This window comes from Lissotriton helveticus, chromosome 10 (genome assembly GCF_964261635.1).
Source record: "Lissotriton helveticus chromosome 10, aLisHel1.1, whole genome shotgun sequence".
NCBI lineage: Eukaryota > Metazoa > Chordata > Amphibia > Caudata > Salamandridae > Lissotriton > Lissotriton helveticus.
Window position 1 is genome coordinate 540974064 of NC_136071.1, and position 6000 is coordinate 540980063.

General features: G+C 42.3%; 1 long non-coding RNA gene across 1 annotated transcript in view; it reads right to left on the reverse strand.

Annotated features, from left to right (window-relative positions):
• The window catches only part of LOC144785389 (uncharacterized), a 135705-nt gene extending 130719 nt beyond the window's left edge, over positions 1 to 4986 (reverse strand). Inside the window, exon 1 of the long non-coding RNA XR_013601849.1 lies at positions 4841 to 4986. This is a non-coding gene — a long non-coding RNA (uncharacterized LOC144785389). The remainder of the gene's footprint in view (positions 1 to 4840) is intronic.
• Positions 4987 to 6000: the final 1014 nt, after the last annotated feature.

Genomic DNA, 6000 nt, shown 5'->3' on the forward strand with positions numbered 1-6000 from the left:
AGTACCAGAGTGGTTGTGGCGATCATGAAAAGTATAAATCCGAGAACCAACCTCATTTTTCCCATAATAATGGGGGCGACTCATTAAATGACTTGATGGCCTCATTTGATATGGGTTTCGTTAACACGCAATGTAGGCCTCCAGTGGAGTTTAGCCCCACGTATGTAGGGAGAGGGCACAGCACGCTGATTGATTTTATCACCATTACCAATTCCCACTCACACTGGTTAAACGATTTTACAACCCACATGATAGGGGTGAGTGACCATTTCCCACTCAGTTTTGGTATCCATCTTCCTGAAAATAAAGATTGTACATTGGTAGAGAGGTTGGCCTGGACAACCAACTGTACTTTAAGTAGACAAAATGGGTATACTCTTAGTTGGTCTCAGAGTAACCCAGAGGTCACCAATATGAACATAATTCACCAAGCATTAACATCCATTAATAAATGTCTTCAGGATGAGGTATCACATTCAGAAGTTTTAGACTATTTTTCTAATATTACAAGGATTATTAAAGCGAACCTACAGCGCCCCGTCAGAGATAGGAAACCACGTAGAAATGGGTGGTTTGACTCAACATGCACGAAGACCCATCTACAATTAAGGAAGGCTCAGCGTAAAAACCCGAGAAATCAGGCAGAAATTAGAATGTGTAGACATGAGTATAACTTGGCAAGAAAGTTACGGAAACGTACAATTAAGAATGATGCGTGGGCGAATCTATATGAGGCCGCTTTAAAAAGAGATAGTTCCTCCTTCTGGGCAGCTGTTAAGGCACCGTTCTTTAATTTAGGGGACATGGCGAGAATGGAAGTAGCGATAACAGAAGATTCATGGATAGATTTCTTTGCAGAAATCCAGGCGGGGCATATAAACTGGTAGATATGGGGAGTAAAACCAAGGGGCGACAGGAGGATAATTTTGTTCCAATTGATTTAGCAGTTACAGTAACTGAAATTTCAGACGCCATCACTCAGAGCAAGGGCAATAAAGCCCCGGGTGCAGATGGCATCCCTATAGACCTATTCAAACATCAGATTGAGCTATGGTCGCCGTTACTCATGCGTGTACTCGATGCTAGCTGTGAGTTGGGCTTTATCGATACCTGGGCGGATTCTATCATCATCCCTATATGTAAAAAAGTGGATCGGGAAAATCCCTCATGTTATCGCCCCATATCCCTCCTGGATTCTTTTATGAAAGTTACAGGGAGGGTAATTCTGAATCGCCTGCAACAATGGGCTGAAGATGTTAACATCTTATCCCCTGTACAATATGGATTTAGGGAGGGACGGGCACACTAGAGCAGGTCCTAAATTTCTTGATGCTCCTAGGTAAATATACCCAGGCTAAGGACGGCAAACTCTACGCAGTGTTTGTTAATTTAAGCGCTGCGTTTGATTGTGTTTTCCATAACCGTTTGTGGCATATTTTGAGGGACATGAAGGTGGAATAAGTGTTAATCTCCTTCCTAAGACAACTCTATGCTGGGGCAAGGGCGAAAGTGACATTTGGCACTAAAGGTGAATGTACTAAGCCTTTTCATGTAATGCGGGGAGTGAGACAAGGGTGCTTACTTGCCCCATTTCTTTTTAATTTGTATACTAACGATCTGGAAAAGGAATTGGTGGCTGAAGTACATGATTCCGCCCGGATAAATCACAAACAAATTGTGTCCCTCTTGTATGCGGACGATGCCGTGTTTATGTCACGGACCCAAAGAGGTTTACAAACGGCACAGGACACATATTTAAACTTTATGGATAACAGGGGTCTTAAACGTAATGTTACCAAAACTTTTGTTATGACCTGCGGCAGACCTAGGAATAAAGAGTGCCGCTTGTTTGCTGGAAAGGAGAAAATTGCGCCAACCAAAACATTTTCATACCTGGGTATTGTGCTAGAAGAAACTGGGTCCTGGGGGCCAGCCATTAGAAATAGGACTATGATGTTTAAGAGAGCTACAGCTACACTCATGTCTTTCTCTAAAAAGATGGGGAAGAGACCACCTGAAATTCTGCTAAAAATTTACCAGGCTAAGTGCTTAAGCACAGTCACTTACGGGGCAGGTATTTGAGGAATTTCTAATTCCATCCCCATACAAAAGGTAGAAAATGCATTTTTAAGATGTATTTTGGCAACTCCCGTTAGTTCCCCTGTATTTAATTGTCATGCAGAATTGGGTATTCGCTATGTGAGCGACCTTATCAGTATTCAACCACTCTTGCTCTGGCATAGAGTTTGGACATCGCCTGATTTCTTTTTAAATAGAAACATCATCAAGGATTGTATGGGGTTGGACAGGGTCACCAGGATACCTTGGCTGATGTATATTTGTAAATTTACTAGGGATCTAGGAAGACCCGAGTTTTACCACCACCCTGATTCATTGTGTAGGATATCGAGGAAGGACTTGAAGCAGTTATGTTGGTATCACATGGAATCCCTTAGATTAGGTATGGAGTTAAACAAAAAACTTGTAATACAGCATCAACTCACCCTAGTCTCTTACACTATTCAGCCTTATTTAATTTGGTGTCTGGAGGGATTTGACCGCTATTTATTAACAAGACTCAGGTTTGATGTCTTTTTTCGTTTAATCACATTTCCTAAAGTAAACGATTGGGGAAGAAATCTCTGTAAATGCTCGTGCGATAACTTGTCTACCCAATCCACGTTGCATGTAATTTGCTTTTGTAAATTTTACATGGTGGAAAGATCTAGATGGATTAAACCACTTTTAAAAAAAACAAGGCACATGGAGACAATGCCGCCCAGCTTCACTGTTTTTAGTATCTTTAAATGATGTAAATTGTGTGGCCGTAATGCTGGGCTTTTTAAAAAGTATTTTAAGGAAAAGGAAAAGCTTAACTAATTTTTAAAACATATGTATTTATTTTTTAAAAACCATATCTGTATGATTTGTTTGCTTGTCCATATAATGAACTTGTTGCTTTTATGATATTATGTACTTTGAAATCGAATAAAGCTTTCATCATCATCAACTAGTTTGCATCCATTCCAATCATACATCAGGGCCTTTGAATCTTAAGGCCCACTGTATAGTTTAGAGGAGGGGGTACTCTGTCGCAACTGAGACACAATACCCTCTCTGCCAAACTGAAGGTCCATCAGCCTCATTTACAGTCCGGTGAACCTTCAGTATGTCTGCAGCAGAGACTAATCTGTTTCCACCACTGACACACCTCACCTCAGATAGCCTAACAAAGTAGTGGCCATTGACGGTTTTTCCAATTGTCCGCTTTTCCTATTTAGAGAGGATGGAGAAATGGCAAGTTTTCACTGTCTGTCACCACCAGGTAAAACCTGGCTAGTGGCTACCAGGGGCAGTGGAAACTGTAAAGTGACCCCAACACCATGGGAGAAAACTCCCATGGCAAGAGGGTCATTGGTTTTATTTATTTTCTATAATAAATTGCCCTTGGGAATTTTATTTCGAAAATTAAAAAAAATGTTTGAAAGTTTGATGCACGTGACACCAGTTCCTGGGTAATGCAAGGGATAGCTGTTGGGCCTATAAATTTGGCAGGCAGGAGCACCTTTGACATGGAAGGAGAAATGTACTACGCCATGGTGACAAAATTCTTCTGGCAAACTCTACATCTGTGGGGCATATGTACAAGCCCCTATCGCCACGGGAACATCACTTCTTGTGACGTTCACATGCCGATGGGGGCCTTGCCTTATGTACAAGGCAGTGTTAAGCCTCTTAATGTGGCTTAACAATGACTTGTACATAAGGCACCCTTTCACGCTACGTTTAGCGTGAAAGGGGCTTGCCGTGGGTGTTGTGGTGGGCGTTCCACCGCAACACCCATTGCATTTGACGCTGCCCCCTATGAACTCGGGTTGTGTACATTAAGACCAGGAAAACCCTGGTCTTAAGGTGGCAAAACGAGGAGAACTGCATTATTTCTCCTCGGTTTTGCTTTTTCCATGTGTGCTGCCTTGTGCAGCACACATGGAAAAGCAAAATGCCATGGTTTGTTTATGTACAGGAAGGTGTCCCCTCCTGTACACAAACAAGCCTTTTTAAAAATGCCATCTTGTAACTTTCATGTGTGCTGCATGAAGCAGCACACATGAAATTTACAGAATGACATTTTAGAATTGTTTTTGTGCAGGAAGAGACACCTTCCTACACATGCAGCAAGGGACACCTTACTACACATAACCAATCCTCCCCTGCACACAGACACCTTGCACTCTAGTGCAAGGGTGCATGCATTTGGCGTTAAGTTGTGAAACTTAGCGCCATCGCAGGGGGAAACGCAAAGCTGCACCACATTCTTGTAAATATGGTGCAGCCTCGCGTTTCCGTAGTGGCGGAGCGAGTCGTTAAAGCCAGGAGGCTAACGACACGCTCCGCCACTATGTCGTACATATGGCCCTGAATCTATTAGGTTTCGGCACAGAACACATACATAGTGCTCAAGTGACCACAAACACCTTTTCACAATGTATATTAAAAAAAAATAAGAGCAGCACGAATTTGGCAGCTGGGGAACTGTATACTTCAGGCTACCTACACAACTCTCGCAACTCTCTTTCAAAAAACAAACAAGTTTTCAATGCGAGTCAATTTGCAGTTGGAGCTTAAATATGCCCTTAGCTCATTTTTAATACACAACACAGCTACGCAGTAATTTTCCTGACATGATACATTGATGAGGCGAGTCATAATTCGCATGACATAATTTCGAGTTTATTATATTTGTTGTCTAATTTAATTAATCAATATTCAATGTAACATTTGCTTGAAACAATGAAAATACAGAGAGGTTTTCTTTGCACATAAATGCACTTTTGCTTACTTTTCAATTGCTGGCCATTCGAAGTTTTCCGCTGATGGCTTCTCCTTTAACCCGCTATTGACTGTTGTAGGCTGATAAAATACAACAAAACAAAACAAAAACACAAACTGCATCATTACGGCGATATATTTTGCAAGAGGAGAGCCAGATATTCTGCGAGAGGCGATAGATACTGCAGGTTGATCTTTCTTTCAAGGGTTTAAATGTCTGATGGTAGCCACGCCCACTCGCCTTCCTTCTCTCTCTATTGGCACAAAGCACACGACAAGCCTCGCCCTCCTTCCTAGCACACCAAGAGCAAAACATGAGCACAGCAGGAGTTAAACATGAAAGAACACAATTGGATGGCAAGACTTTAGGCATCCTCGATCACATTCCTTTCACATAGGTACGGGCAGGCGCTTCAGATTACTTTACCCCAGATAAGATAAGGTTTGTGACAAGAATAAAGTAAGTGCAACCCACTCACATACACATTTCATTTTGAAGAATATTCTTTCTGCACCCACCCTTCTTTTCTTTTCAGTTGTGCATGGGAGAAAGGTCCGACTGGGTTAGAAAAAGACCCTGGCAGCAAAATAAAACAGACGCATATACAGCCAAAATACAGTCCACCCCCGACCCTTCAGACCAGCTCATTTAGCACTCCCTTATAGGCCAGTCCAACCCTGTATGGGACCGGTGAACAGTGCATAATCTGTATAAGTGTAAAAGATTTCCGTTGTTTGAGGAGTCCCCTGCTGGCACTGCTGAGTGATGTGGCTGATGAATCCTCAGGTTACCTAGTTTTGTACTTCGGATCTAGCCTCTTTCTTGCACCATCCTGCACTTCTCGTCTCTTCTCAATCTAGCAGGTTATTTTATTTCCCTTTTGTTTCCCTTTGTCGCTCTGTTCCTGTATTTCTTTTCTTCTGCCTTTCTCTCTTTTGCTCTGGGTCACTGGAGGCTCGCCCAAGGCAGCACAGGCAGCATATGTGCTGCCTTCTCTTTCTATCTCTGAGAGACCCTTCTAGACCTGTAAATCACTCAAGAATGATCGTTTCCAGATGCGACTATAGTCCGCTCTACAGCTCTTTGTGTCAGAGCTGTTTTCTGGTTAGTACCAAGATGTGAAGTCACAAGACAGAAGAACTAGAGCATTTCACATTATTATTTTCATT